General features: G+C 44.5%; 1 long non-coding RNA gene across 1 annotated transcript; it reads right to left on the reverse strand.

Moving 5' to 3' along the window:
* Nucleotides 1–205: 205 nt before the first annotated feature.
* On the reverse strand, nt 206–2,001 carry LOC134935713 (uncharacterized). The gene is made up of 2 exons (XR_010180360.1): nt 1,905–2,001; nt 206–883 (listed from the first exon to the last, which is right to left on the reverse strand). It is a non-coding gene; the product is annotated as an uncharacterized LOC134935713 (long non-coding RNA).
* Nucleotides 2,002–21,379: the final 19,378 nt, after the last annotated feature.

The following is a 21,379-nucleotide window of genomic DNA, read 5'->3' on the forward strand; positions in this document are numbered from 1 at the left end:
CCGCTGAGTATCTCCATCCACAGTCACTATTAGTATCGGGACTTACACCCACCCCTTACTGGTGATAATGGAATTGTTTTCCCTGATAATATGAATATTTTTTCATATTATGACTAATTATCATAGTTATATATTTAGATAGACATAAGATATATTTCTCACTACAAATACATTAAATAGAGACAAGAATGCACTGAAGACAATATTTTTGCTCTGGCTCTTTATTGATGTAAAGATTAACTACCAGATATAACCACAGTAAGCTGTAACCAGTAGATGTTGGCCATGGATCACTGTTTTTATGTACTTACCTATTAGAGAAGGTGAGAAAAGGTGGAAAATACACACTGACAGATTTATGCAGACTTCAAAAAAGAAAGGTCGCTCCTTTTCGATTAGAAGATTACAGAAACCTCTCAGTGCATATTTCCCCCTGCTCTAATAGGTGAGTGCATAAAGATAAGAATCCATGGTTACTGGTCAGCTACTGGGTGAGCCTCCGTAACAGCGGCGGAGTTACACAGGGGCCTACAACAGCTCTATGACCTTCGTTAGCGTGTCTTTAAGCATTTCAACCTTGAGTTTTAATAAGGTGTTTTCTGCCGCTAACAAGTTGTTCTCCTCGACTAACTGTTTGTTAATGAGATCGAGGACTTTTATCTGGCGATCCTTGTTCTTCTCACTGGGAGATAGTTTTTTGGATAAACTGCCATCAGAGTGATCATAACCCACTGGCTTGGTTGGAGGCATTTCTTCCTCAAGCCTGGTATGGCGAGGCAAGTGGGCATCTCTTCTCTGAGCATTCCAGCTCCTGTATCTTCTGCATGGACAGCAGGCAGTTATCGACTCCCACAGTGTGATCATCCATCTCGGGGCCATAGTGCTGATGTGGAGAAAGATGAAGAGTAGACAGTGTTAGATGCCTTGCAATGCATTTACAATTGTAAGTAACATCAACTACAGTATTTAAGTATATACATTCATATATAAGATCAACTAGAACCTGAAACTGTAAGCTGTATAATGGCCTTTCTGGACAGTCCATTTCACCGGTCACTATTATACTTATGTAAGCTGAGAACACTTTCATTGTTGGAATTTATAAAATCATCTTCGGTGTCCGACATAAACCTACTTTCTGCCTTCCCTAATATTTTCAGACTTATCAAACCTTCTAAAGAGTATAAAAGGAGCTGTTGCCCATAGCAACCAATTATCTTCTAGCTATTATATATCTAGTATACTCCATGCAATGATACAATAGTTAACATCGGATTGTTGCTATAGGCAACACCTCCCATCATTAGAAGGGATGAGAGATCTCCCCCTAGATTACTAATAATTAATGGTGGCCATGTATTACTGATCTACTCTATGGCTCAGTGTGTAATAAGGAAACCAGGAGAGCGGTGAGGATTTCTCAGTACATAAATAGCTCCGTAGTTTGGCTTCAGTGGCAGAAGATGAAACCATCATGGAAAACCTCAGTGACCACTGTAATAAACTAACATACACATGTATAATACAAAGCGTTTTAAATAAAACATGATAGTATTATTTAAATAAGCACCAGCTATGACATAATTTCATTTACTATGTATTTGTTTCCAGTTTAATGTGTAGTATCTGTATCCTATGTTCTGTCTTATTAAATCATTAAAGCAATCATTTCTATTCCCCTCTGATTCTTGTTGCCCATTTATCACAGATTTCTAGCTGTTTAAAACTCATTCCGTATAATAAATGTTGCTCCAGCCAATCAGCTCCCAATGGTAATTTTTAAACACATGACAGTTGGGAGCTGATTGGCTGGAGCACATATGCAACTGGTTTGAATAGCTGATAAATGGGCCCCTAAGTCTGCTGCCACATCTAGCTGCCCTTGTCTTTGTCCAGTTACTAACCTCAGCCAAGTGTGTTTCTCCTGCCAGTTGTTTCTACTCCTGCCGGTGAGCTGCCGGTGAGCTGTCTGTCTCCAGGTATTGAAGGAGAATGAGAGAGGCAGCAGCCAACCTGAGATATAGGCAGTTGATACCATTATGACATCACAGCATGACCACACAGAATCCACTACACTGGCCACTGGTTTGAGGCACCTGTCTTTTGTGTGACTGACATAAGGAAAATGTGATATCACACCTTATTTAGTTATTACATTCACATTAGAATATCAGTTATTATTTTATGGCAGGGTTTCCCTATTGATTTCCCTATTTGATTATGGGAGACTTTGTATAAACCCAATGTTCACTGTGCTTTCGTTGTTTTTTAATGTTACAGTGTATCCACAATAACCTCAATTAAGGATAATGCACTGCTTATGGCACTGACCTCCTTCAGAAGTATTAGGATTCTGTTAGTTAAACATCATATTGGCCATAAGACTCAACACAACATCTCTCTCCCTTCCCTGTTAGGCTCTGAGTGAAGCTATGGAAGGTGGTGTTACTTCATGCTGGCTGCTCCCCTGCTGTTGCTGCCTGCTGCGGTGCCTCTCTCATAGTGAAGGGCTGGCCCCATTTTTCTGTGCCATATTCTTAGGGCCTGGTACGGGTGTCCCCTATGACCCCTCCTGTCGTCGGGCCTGCATGTGTCTCTGTGTCTACTTCTGTTCGCAACCATATGGATACAACCTTGCTTTACTTGGCACAAGTGACATAGGAGGGGGGGGAGGTGTAGCTAATTACAAATGTTCCCTTATGCAGCGCACTTGCACTTTCAGAGGGGGCGTGGATATGTCTCTTGGATTTGGCCACGCCACCCAATGCCCGCACCTCATTCAGATCTTAGCTTCCATACATGGCATATATCAGAATGCCTCAGCCCTCCTCCATCTCGTCTCTACACAAGATGATGTTGGTCTCACTCTGCATCAGCATGAATATATCTGTGCAATAATACTGTGACCACAGTAAATATGGTTAGATACAGTATAAATCATTATCCATTAGTCACACCTCATTACAGTCCGTAGCTTTGTCTCAGAATAGGTAAAATATATTTTTATTGTTGGATTGCACTGTTCCTGCTCTGCTTGGGTCTGCTTAATATTTTAATTAGCCTATGAGCAGGAATAAAATACTTTTTTATATTGTAACATTACTTTTTTCTGGAAAATGGATTTAGAAATAGCTTATTTCATTACACTTGAATAATTTAAAGTGAAACAAACCTCCTGTCACCAGACCCACCATTGTGCATCCTCTTGTGCATGCGTACTTTTGTAGGTTTCCTTCTTCTACAGCACAGGCGATATCTTGCAGATAAAATATCCACCATCCGGACTGGAATCTCCTCAGTGCCATCAAAGGAGTGCCAATCTACAAAGTCTGCCAATATAAGCCACCTGCCTTCATGGACCAGCTTTGACCCAGTGGATGTAAAGCACACTGCTGAAATTGCTCGGATTTTGCGTCCCACCACCTGTGTTCTGGACCCAGCCTCAACTAAGCTTCTAATAGGTTGTATGGATATAACTGGTCCTGTCTTTGCAAAAATTGTTCAATGCTCTTTGCTGACAGGAATTTTTCCTGGACCCCTAAAGGAAGCAATTGTTAGACCTCTTCTTAAAAAACCTAATTTAGATCCCGACTGCATGACCAACTATAGACCGGTATCAAACCTTCCTTTCCTAGGAAAGGTTATTGAGAAAGTGGTTGCAAATCAACTGGAAACCCGCCTGACAACCCATTAAATTTATGATCCATTCCAATCAGGATTCAGGAGAAGACATAGCACTGAAACAGCCCTGGTGTGTGTGTTAAATGATCTCATGATGGCAAGAGACAGAGGTGACTGTTTAATATTAATCCTTCTGGATCTCTCTGCAGCATTTGATACCGTGGACCATAGGCTTCTGATTGAGCGACTGATACATTTTTGTGGACTGGATCGCACAGTTCTAAGCTGGTTCGAATAATTTCTCACAGGCAGGTCACAGAGAGTATCATCTGGAGTATACTCATCACCATCAGTGCCATTGCCATGTGGTGTCCCACAAGGTTCTATACTAGCCCCCATGCCTTTTGCAGTATACATGCTCCCGCTGGGTGAAATAATCAGGTGCCATGGCCTGGTCTACCACTGCTATGCAGATGATACACAACTGTACTTGTCCTTTGCTCCGCGCACTGATAACCCAATAGCAACCCTAAATGGCTGTCTAGCTGAGCTCCAGGAGTGGATGAGCGCCAGTTGGCTGCGACTGAACCCGGATAATACAGAGGTCCTTATGATAGGACCACAACATCAAAAGACAAGACTGCAGCATAGCCAACCAACTGGACTTACACTCGGGGATTCAGAATTACAAACCACTGATCGTGTGCGGAATCTTGACGTTGTCCTGGATGGTGGCTTGACACTTAAACATCAGATATCAGCCACAATCAAATCCTCATTCTTTCACATAAGGAACATAGCCAGAATCAAGCATTTAATTCCCTCAGGTGATCTGCCAAAAGTCATACATGCACTTGTATCATCTTGATTAGACTACTGTAATGCCCTCTACCTTGGTCTCCCAGCAAAAGAATTGCACCGCTTACAGCTGGTGCAAAACACAGCTGCCAGGCTGTTAACAAACCAGCCCCGTTCTAGCCACATAACACCCATACTCTACTTCCTTGACTGGCTGCCTGTAAGATGGCGAATCATCTTCAAGATTGGCTTACTGAGTTTCAAAGCATTACATGACCAGGGCCCGAGGTACCTGAAGCAGCTTCTGACCCCATACTGCCCCACTCGATTACTGCGATCTGTAGATGAAGGACTTTTAGCAGTACCTAGAGTCTCCCATAATTCATCTGGGGGTCGAGTTTTTAGTCATGCAGCTCCGACTCTATGGAACTCACTTCCCCGCACAGTGCGAGAGGCCCCAACTATAGAATCCTTCAAAAGTAGACTCAAGACTTTCCTGTTCACTCAAGAATTTCTATAATGTCCAGTTAGTATCTTCATGCATCTGTATTTTATGAAAAGCTGTTCTGTACTTCATTATTTTCTGTACTATATTATGCTATGTATCTGTTATGCGCCTTGAGTCCTATTGGAGAAAGAGCGCTATATAAATAAAATTATTATTATTATTATTATTATTATTATTATTATTATGATGAGTATGAAAGACAAAAACAATGCATGTGCTGTAAAAGACTAGCGCTAAGAGAAGGTAATGACATATTATTACATTATAAAAAGCTGCATCCTTACAACTAGAAATGTGTGTGAAAGTACCTTAGATGCAGGATGCAGGATTTACCTCTCCCTTTTATTATAAATAAAGTAGACCCTTCTCCTCTCCAGTATGTCTCTGAGTATTCTTTTAGATAAGTGTATATTGTTTGCACTTGCGTATAAATGTGGGCAGACAACATCTGATAGAGAAGGTTGGGTACGGGATACCGGCAGTGAGAATGATGGCAGTCAGAACACTGACACCGGCATCCCAACAGGGGGCGATCAATTAAACTAATCCTCTCTGCCCCACCCTGCGGCCTCACCCTAACCCTCCATTCCCGCAGCCTAACCCTCCCACATGCAGCTTGGCCCTAACCATCCCCCCGAAGCCTAAACCTAACCCTTTCCCTGCAGCGTAACCCTAACCCCCCCTGTAGTGGGGGCAAAGTGTCCATGAAACTAATGAAACTGTTGGTATCCAAGTGTATGCTGAGCTGATAGTCTCGGATCTGCAATGCCGGCAATGTTTACCACAGTTGACTAAGTTTTAAAAAAAAATGTGGAGGTCAGTGACGATCAGACCCTCCCGCCACCTCCCAGAACATTTTGAAAATGCATAATAATGTGTCAACAAAATGCTAGCTGTCAGTAAATATTTTCAAAATTGTCAGCAAAATATATTCATCAGGCATTTGGTTAGGGATACCGGTGGTTGGGATCCCGGTGGTCAGCATACAAACACCGGGATCCTCACCGCCAGAATGCCAGCAGGGGGATGACCCTTGTGGGCTCGGTGGCTCACTGCACTCCCCACAGGTTCTATTCAGTGCCAGATTAAGGTCCATATGGGCCTGGAGCTGGAATTTATGAGGGGCCTATTTTATGCCACCGCAGGGGATGTGAAAACTCTATGGGGGTGTGACTAGTAATGTTGGGGGTGTGGTTGATGTTGTGAGGGTGTGGTCTGCACAGGGGGTGTGACTAGCGCCTACCTTGAAAAACCTCAATCTCCCTCACTTCTTCAGTTACTGTATATCAATAGTGTAATGTGAGAATCTACAAACGAACAAAGGAAAACATCTCTTGTTAATGTGACTGTAATATGGTAAATGGTGCTTAGTGATGACATAAATTAGAGATGAGCGGGTTCGGTTTCTCTGAATCCGAACCCGCCAGAACTTCATGTTTTTTTTCACGGGTCCGAGCGACTCGGATCTTCCCGCCTTGCTCGGTTAACCCGAGCGCGCCCGAACGTCATCATGACGCTGTCGGATTCTCGCGAGGCTCGGATTCTATCGCGAGACTCGGATTCTATATAAGGAGCCGCGCGTCGCCGCCATTTTCACACGTGCATTGAGATTGATAGGGAGAGGACGTGGCTGGCGTCCTCTCCGTTTAGAATAGATTAGAGAGACACTTGATTTACTAATTTTGGGGAGCATTAGGAGTACTCAGTACAGTGCAGAGTTTTGCTGATAGTGACCAGTGACCACCAGTTTTATTTATAATCCGTTCTCTGCCTGAAAAAAGCGATACACAGCACACAGTGACTCAGTCACATACCATATCTGTGTGCACTGCTCAGGCTCAGGCCAGTGTGCTGCATCATCTATTATCTATATATAATATAATATATATCTGTCTGACTGCTCAGCTCACACAGCTTATAATTGTGGGGGAGACTGGGGAGCACTACTGCAGTGCCAGTTATAGGTTATAGCAGGAGCCAGGAGTACATAATATATTATATAGTGAGTGACCACCAGACACACAGTGCAGTTTATTTAATATATCCGTTCTCTGCCTGAAAAAAGCGATACACACAGTGACTCAGTCAGTCACATACCATATCTGTGTGCACTGCTCAGGCTCAGGCCAGTGTGCTGCATCATCTATATATATTATATATCTGTCTGACTGCTCAGCTCACACAGCTTATAATTGTGGGGGAGACTGGGGAGCACTACTGCAGTGCCAGTTATAGGTTATAGCAGGAGCCAGGAGTACATAATATTATATTAAAATTAAACAGTGCACACTTTTGCTGCAGGAGTGCCACTGCCAGTGTGACTAGTGACCAGTGACCTGACCACCAGTATATATAATATTAGTAGTATACTATCTCTTTATCAACCAGTCTATATATTAGCAGCAGACACAGTACAGTGCGGTAGTTCACGGCTGTGGATACCTCTGTGTCGGCACTCGGCAGCCCGTCCATAATTGTATATACCACCTAACCGTGGTTTTTCTTTCTTTCTTTATACATACATACTAGTTACGAGTATACTATCTCTTTATCAACCAGTCTATATTAGCAGCAGACACAGTACAGTGCGGTAGTTCACGGCTGTGGCTACCTCTGTGTCGGCACTCGGCAGCCCGTCCATAATTGTATATACCACCTAACCGTGGTTTTTTTTTCTTTCTTTATACATACATACTAGTTACGAGTATACTATCTCTTTATCAACCAGTCTATATATTAGCAGCAGACACAGTACAGTGCGGTAGTTCACGGCTGTGGCTACCTCTGTGTCGGCACTCGGCAGCCCGTCCATAATTGTATATACCACCTAACCGTGGTTTTTTTTTCTTTCTTTATACATACATACTAGTTACGAGTATACTATCTCTTTATCAACCAGTCTATATTAGCAGCAGACACAGTACAGTGCGGTAGTTCACGGCTGTGGCTACCTCTGTGTCGGCACTCGGCAGCCCGTCCATAATTGTATATACCACCTAACCGTGGTTTTTTTTTCTTTCTTTATACATACATACTAGTTACGAGTATACTATCTCTTTATCAACCAGTCTATATATTAGCAGCAGACACAGTACAGTGCGGTAGTTCACGGCTGTGGCTACCTCTGTGTCGGCACTCGGCAGCCCGTCCATAATTGTATATACCACCTAACCGTGGTTTTTTTTTCTTTCTTTATACATACATACTAGTTACGAGTATACTATCTCTTTATCAACCAGTCTATATTAGCAGCAGACACAGTACAGTGCGGTAGTTCACGGCTGTGGCTACCTCTGTGTCGGCACTCGGCAGCCCGTCCATAATTGTATATACCACCTAACCGTGGTTTTTTTTTCTTTCTTTATACATACATACTAGTTACGAGTATACTATCTCTTTATCGACCAGTCTATATTAGCAGCAGACACAGTACAGTGCGGTAGTTCACGGCTGTGGCTACCTCTGTGTCGGCACTCGGCAGCCCGTCCATAATTGTATATACCACCTAACCGTGGTTTTTTTTTCTTTCTTTATACATACATACTAGTTACGAGTATACTATCTCTTTATCAACCAGTCTATATATTAGCAGCAGACACAGTACAGTGCGGTAGTTCACGGCTGTGGCTACCTCTGTGTCGGCACTCGGCAGCCCGTCCATAATTGTATATACCACCTAACCGTGGTTTTTTTTTTCTTTCTTTATACATACATACTAGTTACGAGTATACTATCTCTTTATCAATCAGTCTATATATTAGCAGCAGACACAGTACAGTGCGGTAGTTCACGGCTGTGGCTACCTCTGTGTCGGCACACGGCAGCCCGTCCATAATTGTATACTAGTATCCAATCCATCCATCTCCATTGTTTACCTGAGGTGCCTTTTAGTTGTGCCTATTAAAATATGGAGAACAAAAATGTTGAGGTTCCAAAATTAGGGAAAGATCAAGATCCACTTCCACCTCGTGCTGAAGCTGCTGCCACTAGTCATGGCCGAGACGATGAAATGCCAGCAACGTCGTCTGCCAAGGCCGATGCCCAATGTCATAGTACAGAGCATGTCAAATCCAAAACACCAAATATCAGTAAAAAAAGGACTCCAAAACCTAAAATAAAATTGTCGGAGGAGAAGCGTAAACTTGCCAATATGCCATTTACCACACGGAGTGGCAAGGAACGGCTGAGGCCCTGGCCTATGTTCATGGCTAGTGGTTCAGGTTTTTTGGAAGGGACATCCTGCGTGACACAGCAGTGCCACTCCTAGATGGGCCCGGTGTTTGTGTCGGCCACTAGGGTCGCTAATCTTACTCACACAGCTACCTCATTGCGCCTCTTTTTTTCTTTGCGTCATGTGCTGTTTGGGGAGGGTTTTTTGGAAGGGACATCCTGCGTGACACTGCAGTGCCACTCCTAGATGGGCCCGGTGTTTGTGTCGGCCACTAGGGTCGCTTATCTTACTCACACAGCGACCTCGGTGCAAATTTTAGGACTAAAAATAATATTGTGAGGTGTGAGGTATTCAGAATAGACTGAAAATGAGTGTAAATTATGGTTTTTGAGGTTAATAATACTTTGGGATCAAAATGACCCCCAAATTCTATGATTTAAGCTGTTTTTTAGTGTTTTTTGAAAAAAACACCCGAATCCAAAACACACCCGAATCCGACAAAAAAAATTCGGTGAGGTTTTGCCAAAACGCGTTCGAACCCAAAACACGGCCGCGGAACCGAACCCAAAACCAAAACACAAAACCCGAAAAATTTCAGGCGCTCATCTCTAACATAAATATAAAACCTCTCAACGAAAGAGGCTACATGTCGCTTAGGGATGTCATGAATGTGAAATCTATCTAAATTAAAAAAAAAAAATGTTTTACCTTTGTAATAAGTAGTTATACTAAGTAGTGATGAGCACCGGAAATTTTTTGGGTTTTGTGTTTTGGTTTTGGGTTCGGTTCCGCGGCCGTGTTTTGGGTTCGAACGCGTTTTGGCAAAACCTCACCGAATTTTTTTTGTCGGATTCGGGTGTGTTTTGGATTCGGGTGTTTTTTTTAAAAAACCCTAAAAAACAGCTTAAATCATAGAATTTGGGGGTCATTTTGATCCCAAAGTATTATTAACCTCAATAACCATAATTTCCACTAATTTTCAGTCTATTCTGAACACCTCACACCTCACAATATTATTTTTAGTCCGAGGTCGCTGGATGGCTAAGCTAAGCGACCCAAGTGGCCGACACAAACACCTGGCCCATCTAGGAGTGGCACTGCAGTGTCACGCAGGATGGCCCTTCCAAAAAACACTCCCCAAACAGCACATGACGCAAAGAAAAAAAGAGGCGCAATGAGGTAGCTGTGTGAGTAAGCTAAGCGACCCTAGTGGCCGACACAAACACCTGGCCCATTTAGGAGTGGCACTGCAGTGTCACGCAGGATGGCCCTTCCAAAAAACACTCCCCAAACAGCACATGACGCAAAGAAAAAAAGAGGCGCAATGAGGTAGCTGTGTGAGTAAGCTAAGCGACCCTAGTGGCCGACACAAACACCTGGCCCATCTAGGAGTGTCACTGCAGTGTCACGCAGGATGGCCCTTCCAAAAAACACTCCCCAAACAGCACATGACGCAAAGAAAAAAAGAGGCGCAATGAGGTAGCTGTGTGAGTAAGCTAAGCGACCCTAGTGGCCGACACAAACACCTGGCCCATCTAGGAGTGGCACTGCAGTGTCACGCAGGATGGCCCTTCCAAAAAACACCCCCCAAACAGCACATGACGCAAAGAAAAATGAAAGAAAAAAGAGGTGCAAGATGGAATTGTCCTTGGGCCCTCCCACCCACCCTTATGTTGTATAAACAGGACATGCACACTTTAACCAACCCATCATTTCAGTGACAGGGTCTGCCACACGACTGTGACTGAAATGACGGGTTGGTTTGGACCCCCACCAAAAAAGAAGCAATTAATCTCTCCTTGCACAAACTGGCTCTACAGAGGCAAGATGTCCACCTCATCATCATCCTCCGATATATCACCGTGAACATCCCCCTCCTCACAGATTATCAATTCGTCCCCACTGGAATCCACCATCTCAGCTCCCTGTGTACTTTGTGGAGGCAATCGCTGCTGGTCAATGTCTCCACGGAGGAATTGATTATAATTCATTTTAATGAACATCATCTTCTCCACATTTTCTGGATGTAACCTCGTACGCCGATTGCTGACAAGGTGAGCGGCGGCACTAAACACTCTTTCGGAGTACACACTTGTGGGAGGGCAACTTAGGTAGAATAAAGCCAGTTTGTGCAAGGGCCTCCAAATTGCCTCTTTTTCCTGCCAGTATAAGTACGGACTGTCTGACGTGCCTACTTGGATGCGGTCACTCAGATAATCCTCCACCATTCTTTCAATGGGGAGAGAATCATATGCAGTGACAGTAGACGACATGTCCGTAATCGTTGGCAGGTCCTTCAGTCCGGACCAGATGTCAGCATCAGCAGTCGCTCCAGACTGCCCTGCATCACCGCCAGCGGGTGGGCTCGGAATTCTGAGCCTTTTCCTCGCACCCCCAGTTGCGGGAGAATGTGAAGGAGGAGATGTTGACAGGTCGCGTTCCGCTTGACTTGACAATTTTGTCACCAGCAGTTCTTTGAACCCCAGCAGACTTGTGTCTGCCGGAAAGAGAGATCCAAGGTAGGTTTTAAATCTAGGATCGAGCACGGTGAACAAAATGTAGTGCTCTGATTTCAACAGATTGACCACCCGTGAATCCTTGTTAAGCGAATTAAGGGCTCCATCCACAAGTCCCACATGCCTAGCGGAATCGCTGTGTGTTAGCTCCTCCTTCAATGTCTCCAGCTTCTTCTGCAAAAGCCTGATGAGGGGAATGACCTGACTCAGGCTGGCAGTGTCTGAACTGACTTCACGTGTGGCAAGTTCAAAAGGTTGCAGAACCTTGCACAACGTTGAAATCATTCTCCACTGCGCTTGAGACAGGTGCATTCCACCTCCTATATCGTGCTCAGTTGTATAGGCTTGAATGGCCTTTTGCTGCTCCTCCAACCTCTGAAGCATATAGAGGGTTGAATTCCACCTCGTTACCACTTCTTGCTTCAGATGATGGCAGGGCAGGTTCAGGCGTTTTTGGTGGTGCTCCAGTCTTCTGTACGTGGTGCCTGTACGCCGAAAGTGTCCCGCAATTCTTCTGGCCACCGACAGCATCTCTTGCACGCCCCTCTCGTTTTTTAAATAATTTTGCACCACCAAATTCAAGGTATGTGCAAAACATGGGACGTGCTGGAATTTGCCCAGATTTAATGCACACACAATATTGCTGGCGTTGTCCGATGCCACAAATCCACAGGAGAGTCCAACTGGGGTAAGCCATTCTGCGATGATCTTCCTCAGTTGCCGTAAGAGGTTTTTAGCTGTGTGCGTATTCTGGAAAGCGGTGATACAAAGCGTAGCCTGCCTAGGAAAGAGTTGGCGTTTGCGAGATGCTGCTACTGGTGCCACCGCTGCTGTTCTTGCAGCGGGAGTCCATACATCTACCCAGTGGGCTGTCACAGTCATATAGTCCTGAGTCTGCCCTGCTCCACTTGTCCACATGTCCGTGGTTAAGTGGACATTGGGTACAACTGCATTTTTTAGGACACTGGTGAGTCTTTTTCTGAGGTCTGTGTACATTTTCGGTATCGCCTGCCTAGAGAAATGGAACCTAGATGGTATTTGGTACCGGGGACACAGTACCTCCAACAAGTCTCTAGTTGCCTCTGCAGTAATGATGGATACCGGAACCACGTTTCTCACCGCCCAGGATGCCAAGGCCTCAGTTATCCGCTTTGCAGCAGGATGACTGCTGTGATATTTCATCTTCCTCGCAAAGGACTGTTCGACAGTCAATTGCTTGGTGGAAGTAGTAAAAGTGGTCTTACGAGTACGACTTCCCCTCTGGGATGACCATCGACTCCCAGCAGCAACAACAGCAGCGCCAGCAGCAGTAGGCGTTACACGCAAGGATGCATCGGAGGAATCCCAGGCAGGAGAGGAATCATCAGAATTGCCAGTGACATGGCCTGCAGGACTATTGGCATTCCTGGGGAAGGAGGAAATTGACACTGAGGGAGTTGGTGGGGTGGTTTGCGTGAGCTTGGTTACAAGAGGAAGGGATTTACTGGTCAGTGGACTGCTTCCGCTGTCGGCCAAAGTTTTTGAACTTGTCACTGACTTATTATGAATGCGCTGCAGGTGACGTATAAGGGAGGATGTTCCGAGGTGGTTAACGTCCTTACCCCTACTTATTACAGCTTGACAAAGGGAACACACGGCTTGACAAATGTTGTCCGCATTTCTGGTGAAATACTTCCACACCGAAGAGCTGATTTTTTTGGTATTTTCACCAGGCATGTCAACGGCCATATTCCTCCCACGGACAACAGGTGTCTCCCTGGGTGCCTGACTTAAACAAACCACCTCACCATCAGAATCCTCCTTGTCAATTTCCTCCCCAGCGCCAGCAACACCCATATCCTCCTCATCCTGGTGTACTTCAACACTGACATCTTCAATCTGACTATCAGGAACTGGACTGCGGGTGCTCCTTCCAGCACTTGTAGGGGGCGTGCAAATGGTGGAAGGCGCATGCTATTCACGTCCAGTGTTGGGAAGGTCAGGCATCGCAACCGACACAATTGGACTCTCCTTGTGGATTTGGGATTTCGAAGAACGCACAGTTCTTTGCTGTGCTTTTTCCAGCTTGAGTCTTTTCATTTTTCTAGCGAGAGGCTGAGTGCTTCCATCCTCATGTGAAGCTGAACCACTAGCCATGAACATAGGCCAGGGCCTCAGCCGTTCCTTGCCACTCCGTGTGGTAAATGGCATATTGGCAAGTTTACGCTTCTCCTCCGACAATTTTATTTTAGGTTTTGGAGTCCTTTTTTTACTGATATTTGGTGTTTTGGATTTGACATGCTCTGTACTATGACATTGGGCATCGGCCTTGGCAGACGACGTTGCTGGCATTTCATCGTCTCGGCCATGACTAGTGGCAGCAGCTTCAGCACGAGGTGGAAGTGGATCTTGATCTTTCCCTAATTTTGGAACCTCAACATTTTTGTTCTCCATATTTTAATAGGCACAACTAAAAGGCACCTCAGGTAAACAATGGAGATGGATGGATACTAGTATACAATTATGGACGGACTGCCGAGTGCCGACACAGAGGTAGCTACAGCCGTGGACTACCGTACTGTGTCTGCTGCTAATATAGACTGGTTGATAAAGAGATGTAGTATGTATGTATAAAGAAGAAAGAAAAAAAAACCACGGGTAGGTGGTATACAATTATGGACGGACTGCCGAGTGCCGACACAGAGGTAGCTACAGCCGTGGACTACCGTACTGTACTGTGTCTGCTGCTAATATAGACTGGTTGATAATGAGATGTAGTATGTATGTATAAAGAAGAAAGAAAAAAAAACCACGGGTAGGTGGTATACAATTATGGACGGACTGCCGAGTGCCGACACAGAGGTAGCTACAGCCGTGGACTACCGTACTGTACTGTGTCTGCTGCTAATATAGACTGGATGATAATGAGATGTAGTATGTATAAAGAAGAAAAAAAAAACCACGGGTAGGTGGTATACAATTATGGACGGACTGCCGAGTGCCGACACAGAGGTAGCTACAGCTGTTGACTACCGTACTGTACTGTGTCTGCTGCTAATATAGACTGGTTGATAATGAGATGTAGTATGTATAAAGAAGAAAGAAAAAAAAACCACGGGTAGGTGGTATACAATTATGGATGGACTGCCGAGTGCCGACACAGAGGTAGCTACAGCCGTGGACTACCGTACTGTACTGTGTCTGCTGCTAATATAGACTGGATGATAATGAGATGTAGTATGTATAAAGAAGAAAGAAAAAAAAACCACGGGTAGGTGGTATACAATTATGGACGGACTGCCGAGTGCCGACACAGAGGTAGCTACAGCCGTGGACTACCGTACTGTACTGTGTCTGCTGCTAATATAGACTGGTTGATAATGAGATGTAGTATGTATAAAGAAGAAAGAAAAAAAAACCACGGGTAGGTGGTATACAATTATGGATGGACTGCCGAGTGCCGACACAGAGGTAGCTACAGCCGTGGACTACCGTACTGTACTGTGTCTGCTGCTAATATAGACTGGATGATAATGAGATGTAGTATGTATAAAGAAGAAAGAAAAAAAAACCACGGGTAGGTGGTATACAATTATGGACGGACTGCCGAGTGCCGACACAGAGGTAGCTACAGCCGTGGACTACCGTACTGTACTGTGTCTGCTGCTAATATAGACTGGTTGATAATGAGATGTAGTATGTATAAAGAAGAAAGAAAAAAAAACCACGGGTAGGTGGTATACAATTATGGATGGACTGCCGAGTGCCGACACAGAGGTAGCTACAGCCGTGGACTACCGTACTGTACTGTGTCTGCTGCTAATATAGACTGGATGATAATGAGATGTAGTATGTATAAAGAAGGAAAAAAAAACCACGGGTAGGTGGTATACAATTATGGATGGACTGCCGAGTGCCGACACAGAGGTAGCTACAGCCGTGGACTACCGTACTGTACTGTGTCTGCTGCTAATATAGACTGGATGATAATGAGATGTAGTATGTATAAAGAAGAAAAAAAAAAACCACGGGTAGGTGGTATACAATTATGGATGGACTGCCGAGTGCCGACACAGAGGTAGCTACAGCCGTGGACTACCGTACTGTACTGTGTCTGCTGCTAATATAGACTGGATGATAATGAGATGTAGTGTGTATAAAGAAGAAAAAAAAACCACGGGTAGGTGGTATACAATTATGGACGGACTGCCGAGTGCCGACACAGAGGTAGCTACAGCCGTGGACTACCGTACTGTACTGTGTCTGCTGCTAATATAGACTGGATGATAATGAGATGTAGTATGTATAAAGAAGAAAGAAAAAAAAACCACGGGTAGGTGGTATACAATTATGGATGGACTGCCGAGTGCCGACACAGAGGTAGCTACAGCCGTGGACTACCGTACTGTACTGTGTCTGCTGCTAATATAGACTGGATGATAATGAGATGTAGTATGTATAAAGAAGAAAAAAAAAAACCACGTGTAGGTGGTATACAATTATGGATGGACTGCCGAGTGCCGACACAGAGGTAGCTACAGCCGTGGACTACCGTACTGTACTGTGTCTGCTGCTAATATAGACTGGATGATAATGAGATGTAGTATGTATAAAGAAGAAAGAAAAAAAAAACCACTGGTAGGTGGTATACAATTATGGATGGACTGCCGAGTGCCGACACAGAGGTAGCTACAGCCGTGAACTACCGTACTGTGTCTGCTGCGACTGGATGATAAATAATGATATAAAAAATATATATATATCACTACTGCAGCCGGACAGGTATATATTATATAATGACGGACCTGCTGGACACTGTCTGTCAGCAGAATGAGTTTTTTATAGAATTAAAAAACACCACACAAGTCACACGACGAGTGTTTAACTTTTTCAGGCAATCACAATATAGTATACTATACTGGTGGTCAGTGTGGTCAGGTCACTGGTCAGTCACACTGGCAGTGGCACTCCTGCAGCAAAAGTGTGCACTGTTTAATTTTAATAATATGTACTCCTGGCTCCTGCTATAACCTATAACTGCTCCCCAGTCTCCCCCACAATTAAGCTGTGTGAGCACAGTCAGATATTATACATAGATGATGCAGCACACTGGGCTGAGCACAGATATGGTATGTGACTGAGTCACTGTGTATCGTTTTTTTCAGGCAGAGAACGGATTATATTAAATAAAACTGCACTGGTGGTCACTGGTCAGTGGTCAGTCACTAGTAAACTCTGCACTCTCTAGTACTCCTAAGCTCCAGTAAATCAAGTGTCTCTGTCTCAATCTCACTCTCTCTCTTCTAATCTAAATGGAGAGGACGCCAGCCACGTCCTCTCCCTATCAATCTCAATGCACGTGTGAAAATGGCGGCGACGCGCGGCTCCTTATATAGAATCCGAGTCTCGCGATAGAATCCGAGCCTCGCGAGAATCCGACAGCGTCATGATGACGTTCGGGCGCGCTCGGGTTAACCGAGCAAGGCGGGAAGATCCGAGTCGCTCGGATCCGTGTAAAAAAAGCTGAAGTTCGGGCGGGTTCGGATTCCGAGGAACCGAACCCGCTCATCTCTAGTATAAACCCAATGTTCACTGTGCTTTCGTTGTTTTTTAATGTTACAGTGTATCCACAATAACCTCAATTAAGGATAAAGCACTGCTTATGGCACTGACCTCCTTCAGAAGTATTAGGATTCTGTTAGTTAAACATCATATTGGCCATAAGACTCAACACAACATCTCTCTCCCTTCCCTGTTAGGCTCTGAGTGAAGCTATGGAAGGTGGTGTTACTTCATGCTGGCTGCTCCCCTGCTGTTGCTGCCTGCTGCGGTGCCTCTCTCATAGTGAAGGGCTTGCCCCATTTTTCTGTGCCATATTCTTAGGGCCTGGTACGGGTGTCCCCTATGACCCCTCCTGTCGTCGGGCCTGCATGTGTCTCTGTGTCTACTTCTGTTCGCAACCATATGGATACAACCTTGCTTTACTTGGCACAAGTGACATAGGAGGGGGGGGGGAGGTGTAGCTAATTACAAATGTTCCCTTATGCAGCGCACTTGCACTTTCAGAGGGGGCGTGGATATGTCTCTTGGATTTGGCCACGCCACCCAATGCCCGCACCTCATTCAGATCTTAGCTTCCATACATGGCATATATCAGAATGCCTCAGCCCTCCTCCATCCCGTCTCTACACAAGATGATGTTGGTCTCACTCTGCATCAGCATGAATATATCTGTGCAATAATACTGTGACCACAGTAAATATGGTTAGATACAGTATAAATCATTATCCATTAGTCACGCCTCATTACAGTCCGTAGCTTTGTCTCAGAATAGGTAAAATATATTTTTATTGTTGGATTGCACTGTTCCTGCTCTGCTTGGGCCTGCTTAATATTTTAATTAGCCTATGAGCAGGAATAAAATACTTTTTTATATTGTAACATTACTTGTTTCTGGAAAATGGATTTAGAAATAGCTTATTTCATTACACTTGAATAATGTAAAGTGAAATAAAAATTGGAGTGATTGAGGGGTCTATTTATGAAGCAGTGAAAAGTGTGGAGAAGTGAGCCAGTGGAGAAGTTGCCCATGGCAACCAATCAGCATTGGAGTAACATTTATCATTTGCATGCTATACAATTGTACGGAGCAGCTGATTGGTTGCCATGGGTAACTTCTCCACAGACTCACTTCTCTACTCTTTTCACTGTTTCATGAATAGACCCCTTAGCTTTTTCTGAAGCCACAAAACCATGCTGTTGTTCAGAGGGAAAGCACTCTCCGTTGGTGCAGCGCTTGCTCTGAGGTTGGATCAAAGGGGAAAGTGCTGCAAACCTCATGTCACCACACCCACCATTGTGCATCCTCTTGTGCATGCGTACTTTTGTAGGTTTCCTTCTTCTACAGCACAGGCGATATCTTGCAGATAAAATATCCACCATCCGGACTGGAATCTCCTCAGTGCCATCAAAGGAGTGCCAAACTACAAAGTCTGCCAATATAAGCCACCTGCCTTCATGGACCAGCTTTGACCCAGTGGATGTAAAGCACACTGCTGAAATTGCTCGGATTTTGCATCCCACCACCTGTGTTCTGGACCCAGCCTCAACTAAGCTTCTAATAGGTTGTATGGATATAACTGGTCCTGTCTTTGCAAAAATTGTTCAATGCTCTTTGCAGACAGGAATTTTTCCTGGACCTCTAAAGGAAGCAATTGTTAGACCTCTTCTTAAAAAACCTAATTTAGATCCCGACTGCATGACCAACTATAGACCGGTATCAAACCTTCCTTTCCTAGGAAAGGTTATTGAGAAAGTGGTTGCAAATCAACTGGAAACCCGCCTGACAACCCATTAAATTTATGATCCATTCCAATCAGGATTCAGGAGAAGACATAGCACTGAAACAGCCCTGGTGTGTGTGTTAAATGATCTCATGATGGCAAGAGACAGAGGTGACTGTTTAATATTAATCCTTCTGGATCTCTCTGCAGCATTTGATACCGTGGACCATAGGCTTCTGATTGAGCGACTGATACATTTTTGTGGACTGGATCGCACAGTTCTAAGCTGGTTCGAATAATTTCTCACAGGCAGGTCACAGAGAGTATCATCTGGAGTATACTCATCACCATCAGTGCCATTGCCATGTGGTGTCCCACAAGGTTCTATACTAGCCCCCATGCCTTTTGCAGTATACATGCTCCCGCTGGGTGAAATAATCAGGTGCCATGGCCTGGTCTACCACTGCTATGCAGATGATACACAACTGTACTTGTCCTTTGCTCCGCGCACTGATAACCCAATAGCAACCCTAAATGGCTGTCTAGCTGAGCTCCAGGAGTGGATGAGCGCCAGTTGGCTGCGACTGAACCCGGATAATACAGAGGTCCTTATGATAGGACCACAACATCAAAAGACAAGACTGCAGCATAGCCAACCAACTGGACTTACACTCGGGGATTCAGAATTACAAACCACTGATCGTGTGCGGAATCTTGACGTTGTCCTGGATGGTGGCTTGACACTTAAACATCAGATATCAGCCACAATCAAATCCTCATTCTTTCACCTGAGGAACATAGCCAGAATCAAGCATTTAATTCCCTCAGGTGATCTGCCAAAAGTCATACATGCACTTGTATCATCTTGATTAGACTACTGTAATGCCCTCTACCTTGGTCTCCCAGCAAAAGAATTGCACCGCTTACAGCTGGTGCAAAACACAGCTGCCAGGCTGTTAACAAACCAGCCCCGTTCTAGCCACATAACACCCATACTCTACTCCCTTCACTGGCTACCTGTAAGATGGCGAATCATCTTCAAGATTGGCTTACTGAGTTTCAAAGCATTACATGACTAGGGCCCAAGGTACCTGAAGCAGCTTCTGACCCCATACTGCCCCACTCGATTACTGCGATCTGTAGATGAAGGACTTTTAGCAGTACCTAGAGTCTCCCATAATTCATCTGGGGGTCGAGTTTTTAGTCATGCAGCTCCGACTCTATGGAACTCACTTCCCCGCACAGTGCGAGAGGCCCCAACTATAGAATCCTTCAAAAGTAGACTCAAAACTTTCCTGTTCACTCAAGAATTTCTATAATGTCCAGTTAGTATCTTCATGCTTCTGTATTTTATGAAAAGCTGTTCTGTACTTCATTATTTTCTGTACTATATTATGCTATGTATCTGTTATGCGCCTTGAGTCCTATTGGAGAAAGAGCGCTATATAAATAAAATTATTATTATTATTATTATTATTATTATGATGAGTATGAAAGACAAAAACAATGCATGTGCTGTAAAAGACTAGCGCTAAGAGAAGGTAATGACATATTATTACATTATAAAAAGCAGCATCCTTACAACTAGAAATGTGTGTGAAAGTACCTTAGATGCAGGATGCAGGATTTACCTCTCCCTTTTATTATAAATAAAGTAGACCCTTCTCCTCTCCAGTATGTCTCTGAGTATTCTTTTAGATAAGTGTATATTGTTTGCACTTGCGTATAAATGTGGGCAGACAACATCTGATAGAGAAGGTTGGGTACGGGATACCGGCAGTGAGAATGATGGCAGTCAGAACACTGACACCGGCATCCCAACAGGGGGCGATCAATTAAACTAATCCTCTCTGCCCCACCCTGCGGCCTCACCCTAACCCTCCATTCCCGCAGCCTAACCCTCCCACATGCAGCTTGGCCCTAACCATCCCCCCGAAGCCTAAACCTAACCCTTTCCCTGCAGCGTAACCCTAACCCCCCCCTGTAGTGGGGGCAAAGTGTCCATGAAACTAATGAAACTGTTGGTATCCAAGTGTATGCTGAGCTGATAGTCTCGGATCTGCTATGTCGGCAATGTTTACCACAGTTGACTAAGTTTAAAAAAAAAATGTGGAGGTCAGTGACGATCAGACCCTCCCGCCACCTCCCAGAACATTTTGAAAATGCATAATAAATATTAATAATGTGTCAACAAAATGCTAGCTGTCAGTAAATATTTTCAAAATTGTCAGCAAAATATATTCATCAGGCATTTGGTAAGGGATACCGGTGGTTGGGATCCCGGTGGTCAGCATACAAACACCGGGATCCTCACCGCCAGAATGCCAGCAGGGGGATGACCCTTGTGGGCTCGGTGGCTCACTGCACTCCCCACAGGTTCTATTCAGTGCCAGATTAAGGTCCATATGGGCCTGGAGCTGAAATTTATGAGGGGCCTATTTTATGCCACCGCAGGGGATGTGAAAACTCTATGGGGGTGTGACTAGTAATGTTGGGGGTGTGG

Source organism: Pseudophryne corroboree, chromosome 6 (assembly GCF_028390025.1).
Source record: "Pseudophryne corroboree isolate aPseCor3 chromosome 6, aPseCor3.hap2, whole genome shotgun sequence".
Taxonomy (NCBI): Eukaryota; Metazoa; Chordata; class Amphibia; order Anura; family Myobatrachidae; genus Pseudophryne; species Pseudophryne corroboree.